The sequence below is a fragment of the Myotis yumanensis genome, unplaced genomic scaffold (genome assembly GCF_028538775.1).
Source record: "Myotis yumanensis isolate MYYU_CA2020_CCGP unplaced genomic scaffold, mMyoYum1.0.hap1 SCAF_9, whole genome shotgun sequence".
Taxonomy (NCBI): domain Eukaryota; kingdom Metazoa; phylum Chordata; class Mammalia; order Chiroptera; family Vespertilionidae; genus Myotis; species Myotis yumanensis.
Window position 1 is genome coordinate 9,032,449 of NW_027223760.1, and position 6,742 is coordinate 9,039,190.

Here is a 6,742-nt window from a genome sequence, read left to right on the forward strand (position 1 = left end):
CAACAAAATTGAAGCAGTAATCAAAAAAATTCCCAACAAACAAAACTCCTAAACTGGATGTTATGAAACATTCAAAGAAGAACTAAGACTTATCATTCTCAAAGTATTTCAAAAAATTCAAGAGGCGGGATATTCCCAAGCTTATTTTATGAGGTCAGTATTATCGTATTTTCAAAACCAGAAAAAGACTCTACAAAGAAAGAAACTATTATCTAATATCTCTGATGAACATAGATGCAAATATCCTCAACAAAATATTAATACAACAAATTCAGCAGTACATTAAAAAGATCATACACCATGATCAAGAGGGAATCAATGTTGGTTCAATATCAGGAAATCAATTAATATGATATACTACATAAATAAAATAATGGATAAAAATCATATGATTATATCAATAGGTGCAGAAAACATTGATAAAAAGAATCCATTTATGACAAAAACTCTCAACAAAGTTGGAATATCTCACATACCTCAAAGTAATAAAGCCATTTATGACAATCCCACAGCTGACATCATACTCAATGGGAAATAGCTAAAAAAACTTTTCCTTAAATAGTATCAAGACAGGGATGTCCACTTTCATCACTCTTATTTAACATATATTGGAAGTCCTAGCCATAGCAATCAGACAAGAAGAAATAAAAGGCATCCAAATGGGAAAGGAGAAGTACAACTGTCTTTATTTATAGATGACATAATACTATATAGAGAGAACCCTAAAGATTCCACTAAAAAATGATGCACTAATAAATAAATTCAGTAAAAGAGAAGAATAAAAAAATAATATCCAGAAATTAGTTGCATATTTATACAACAATAACAAAGTTTCAGAAAGGGAAAGTAAGCAAAAAATACACCAATACTATCAGAAAGAGAAATTAAGAAAAAACAATTCCATTTACAATTGCATCAAAAACAAAATAAAATACCAAGGAATAAATTCAACCAAAGAGGTAAAAGACCTATACTCTAAAAATTACAAGACATTGAAAAAAAGAATTAAAGAAGATACCATGAAATGAAATGAAGGCGCATACCATTGTTATGGATATTAATAATTAACATCTTATATTAGCCACACTATCCAAAGTAATCTGTAGATTCAATATTATCCCTATCAAAATACCAGTGGCATTACAGGGCTAGAACAAATAATCTGCTGAAGCTACAGCGGTGGAAGCTGAGGCAGAGGTAGCCATGTCGGCAGCAGGGACTGAGCCCCTTGCACAAATTTCATGCATCAGGCCTCTAGTCATAAATAAAACAATGAAGAACAACTGTTGGCAAGCAAGTGGAGAAAAAGGAATCCTGATGCACTGTTGGTGGCATTAAAAATTTGTTTAAATATCATGGAAAACAATATTGACAGTCTTTAAAGGATAAAAAATAAAAGTACCTATGCCCAGCAATTCTACTTATGGGTATACATATTTAAAAATTGAAGACACTTATTAAAAAAAAAGTATGCATCTCTATGTTCATTGCAGTATTACTTACAATAGCTAAGATATAGATGCTACCCAAGTGCTTGTCAGAGGAGTGGAGAAAAAGAATGAAAGCTAATCATTTTCAACAACATTGTTGAACGTAGAGGGGCTTATCCTCAGGGAAATAAGTCAGAGGAAGGCACATGCCATAGTATTTCACTTATTTGTGGAATCAAAAGAACAAAATACATAAGCAGAAACAGAAATAGACTCATAGATAGAACAAACTGAGGGTTGCCAGATTGGAGGGAGGTTGGGGCGGGTGCGGGGGGGGGGGGGGGGGAGATGGAAAATATGAAGGGATTAAGAACAAATTGGTAGTTACAAAATAGTCATGGTGACATAAAGTACAACATAGGGAATATAGTCAATAATCCTTATATAATAAAGAGCTAATATGCAAATGGTTGTCATGCTTTCATGCCGTAATGGCTCAGACACTCAATACTGGGAGAGAGGAATGGGGACCAGCCAGGCTACAGCCTAGGAGAGAGACAAGCTGCCTGTCCCGTGGTCCCAGGTGCCTGCAGCTGTGGCCCAGGCAAAGCCACCCACCCATAGTAGGGACTCCCTGTGGCTGCAGCTGGCCTGGGCAAAGCCGGCCCAGGTCCTGGGTGCCTGTGACAGACCAGAGGAGAGACTCCTGGGTCTCAGGTGCACGGCAGGGCAGAGGCAGTTAGGGGCGATCAGACCAGCAGGGTAGCAGTTAGGGGTGATCAGGCTGGCAGGCAAGCGAGTGGTTAGGAGTCAGAGGTCCCGGATTGCGAGAGGCAGTCGGACATCCCCCAAGCAGTCATGGATTGATGAGGGTGCAGGCCGGGCTGAGGGACCCTCGCCCCCCAACCAGGCACGAATTTTGTGCACCAGGCCTCTAGTATTGTCATAACTCTGATGGTGCCAGCTGAGCACTACCATGATCAGGGGAATTAATTCATAACTTATGTAATAGTCAAGTATGCTGTACACCTGAAACTAATAAAAAATTGAATGTCAATTGTAATGGAAAAATAAAATTTAAAAATAATAAAGCATAGTGGTACTACACATCTCTTTCTATGAGATGACTTTATGTTGTAGCTTAAAATTGGCTATGGTCGGAGTATTTACACCTTGGAAATAGGTAACACCAGTAATCAGTGCTGGTTTATTGTTTTGTGTGTTTTATGGTTTTGAGAAAGTAATAAAGAAAATGGAAAAACTGCAATTAAATTTAAGATGTGACATACATGTAGCTGTTACTTTGTGAATAGCACAAAGAAGTTAAAGAAATATTTTTCTAGTATTCTAAGACAATGGTCCAATGTAGCTAAGTCATCATTCACATCATTGATGAATAAGTGAAGTTGTGAAATAATGAATAGATCTGAATGAACATGTGTTTATTGTTTCACTTTTTTCTTATTTATTAATGTAAATGAAATTAGTTAGTTGGAACTACTTCTATTCAACAATTGCAACCATGGGTTGACTATGGGTACAACTGTTTGGCAAATAAAAAAAAAGGTATGAAAATTAATTGGCTATATAGAATTTACAAATCAAATTATCTATTTGTAGTCACTTGCAAATTATGTTCTACATATTCTTGTGTCAGTAAAATATATAATAAACTAATGTCATATATATAAGCATAATTTTATTCTCCTGAGAGCCACTATATAAGAGAATTGCAGAGAAATCATAACTTAGCAATTGCTCACTCTATTTTTAGGGTCTCCAATTATAACATTATTTATGCTAAAAAAATTCTGCTTGCTTAAACTGCTACTCACTGATCTTTGGGAGTTATATTAAGTAAAGTATTTTTAAATGTCTTCCATTCAAATTTTTGCCTTGATGTTCTCATATCTCTTTTTCCAGTAGGAGAAATGGTCCTAATCCTCTCACTATATACTCATGAATTGATTTCTAAGCTGTTATAATCTAAGTAAGCCTTTTTTTCATGTACAGTGGAACCTCGTTTCTCGAACATCTTCCATCTCGAATAATTCACTTCTCAACCTGACAACCCGTTCATGCTGATACCTGTATGATCATGCATCTCTCAGGTGACAATCAAAGGAGAGAATGCTTGAATATGAGTCAGTTTACCACTGTTAAAATCTCAGGATATTGTGTTGTGAATATTTTTTGTGTTTTTTTTCTTTTGTTGCTGCTTATAATTGTTAATTTTCTATTTTTTACTGTACATTTCCTTTTCTTTTTGTTAAATTTTTATTTACATTTCATCGCCTTTTTTGTTTTAAAGTGTTTATTTATAGATTAAACAATACAATAGGCATGTATTGTATATAAGAAAGGGTAAAACATGGAATCATTTGGGGTCTGGAACAGATTAATTCAATTTGCATTATTTCTAATGGGAAAAATGATTCGGTTTTTGAACAGCCTTCCAGAACAAATTTAGTTTGAGAAATGGGGTTTTATTATATTGCTATTAGTGAACAATATGCTTAAAATTTAAAGTAAAAAATTAAATGTAGATTTTTTAAAGATAACAGTGGAGACATTTACCTTATCTAAGGTACCATATTTCTATCCATTTAATATTGTACTGATTGAATTGACAAGCATTTGACTCAGTTCTATCTTAGATTCAGCTAAAATCTCCAAGCTATTTTCAAGTCAGTTGGTATTATTCCTAATTTTAATATTTCTATATTGATATATTGAAGTTGAAGTTGATACTTTAAACTTAATTGAAATAATTTACATTTATCATGTCACTTTCAATAGTCCTGTTGTACTGTTAGAATTTAGGAGTAATATTTCAAAGTGTTTTGATAGTATTATAACTTGAGATCAAAAATAGTAAAATTTTGCCCTTTTAACCTTTATAACTCCCTCTTCACAGAGTTTCTGAGGAGATTACCTACAATAGAGAAATGAGAATCAATGTTATACTTTATTAATAGTTGCAGTCTTACATGTGGCATAGACTATAGACCCAAGCAAGGCCATCTATTCTTCACATTTCTGATTAAACTTGGGATCTGTATTCTCAGATTTGCCTATAAATGTTGATAAAGGAGATTAGTTTCTGTGTTATTAATAGATTCAATGAATAAAGAGGATCTGTGGTAAACTATGAGTAAGTTCTCTCCAAACGTATAAAATAATCACTGGTATGTTTTTGCACATGATAATTCAAAAAACTGAATTTAATAATGTACAAACAACTAATATACTTGTTTTGCCTTTTAAAAAATAAGTTTTTATTGGGAGAAATGGATATATTTCAGAAATCAAAATACACTATGCTTGTTCCATTCCCCTGATTTAATTTTAAGTGTGTATGAAATATACACTTTATAGCATATGCTAAAATTTCATAGAGAATCGAAGTCATGGCCACTAGTTTGTATAACGTATGTAATGTTTTAAAAATAACTCTGTACATACTTATTAGCAAGTTTTTTTTTTTCTTCAACTCCCTGTACACTACTAAAACTAATCCATGGTGCTAGTCAGAAAGAAGGGTATTACTGAAGTAAGCTCCTCACTAAAGAGAAGAGAAAAGAAAAAAAATAAAGGTAAAGCTAGATAGATAGGTGTGTCACATGGAAAGAGGTGGCCCAGCATTTTTGGGAGAGAGAGAGAGAGAGAGAGAGAGAGAGAGAGAGAGAGAACGAATTTAAGAAAATAGTTCTTAGTGGCTCTTCCTATGGTGTACGAAGGATCATTCTAGAAGCACCTGTGTGCCTGCGAGGAAGCTGAATATACCTGTCCAGAGAGATTGCCAAAATATGTAGCAGCAAATAGGTATAAAAGTAGCCCTCTAGCCATGCATTATGGGGCCATCTGCCTAGGGCAAAACCATGCCCATTTTGTGAATTTATGGCCAGGTGGTAGATATGTTGAGTCAGCAATAAGAAGCAGCAATTTCTGATGAAACCAAGAGAGAACAGATATCAGGTCATGAACTCTTCATTCCCCTGGTGCCCAAATGGTGGGGACTTTCCTAACCCTCTACATTACATCTCCCTTTTATCCCAGAACAGCAAGCCTCAGAGCCAGATGTTATAGTCAAAATGAGCACTTTTTTGTATTATGAGAGAACTGTGTATGGAAAAGTCCACAGGCTCAGCCCTTATCTTGATAAATGGTAGCTGAGAGAATTTAGTAAATCTTCTCTTAAGATAATAACATGGCCCTAACCGGTTTGGCTCAGTGGATAGAGCATCAGCCTGAGGACTGAAAGGTCCCAGGTTCGATTCTGGTCAAGGGCATGTACCTTGGCTGCGGGCACATCCCCAGTAGGGGGTGTGCAGGAGGCAGCTGATCAATGTTTCTCTCTCATCGATGTTTCTAACTCTCTATCCCTCTCCCTTCCTCTCTGTAAAAAATCAATAAAATATTTTTTAAAAAGATAATAACATGGCTGGCTTGTATGTTGCCTTACCAAAATATCTCATTTTGAACTTTGAAAATGGAATACTATTTTCATATAAATCCTAGAATCCTATGAAGGAAATGGATGCCATAAACCCAACAGGGCAAGTATCTATTTGGAAAGAGTAAAGAGATTCATTAAAATATCATCTATTTATTTTTGAAAATGGTAAGAATATCACTATAATACTATAGTATAATACTATAGCTGTACATACTATTTATTTTACATAGAAGCAATGATGGTTAGAGCTAAAAGTTTTAAGTTATCAATGCAACCTCAGACAAGGAATCTGAGATTCAAAGAGGTTTAGGTAACAGGCCTTGGATCACATTTTGAGTATAAAGTAAAGTCAAACATAAATCCATTCATGATTCTCGTTCTGGTGCCTCCTCTCCTACTCTTTTATCTCCAGAAATCTGATGATCCCTTATCCTTGAAGGTTTATCCATCCAACTGTAAGTACTGCAAAACACAATGCTTCCTGTATTCTTCCTTTTGCAGATTCAATTTCAACTCTGGTCTAAAAGGGCTTTGCCCAGAATGACTACTGGGCAAATCATATGATGATATTAGTGATTTAGAAGCATCATGCTAATATTAGATTTCTTAATTTTATTTTTTTTTAAATTATGGTTATCTAGAGAATTCTCTATTCTGGTAAAAAATTTTCATGTAATAGTTTTGACTTTTAAAGGAACTTAAATGTCTCTTTTCAAAGGAAGACCTATAAAATTCTTCCATTATTATTAATTCTCAGAAAATAATTTAATTGAGCCTCACTGAAGCTAATTAAAAGGATAATTTCTCATTTTGTGTTGTGGTCCCATGGACTTAATTCAGCCAAAGGACTATT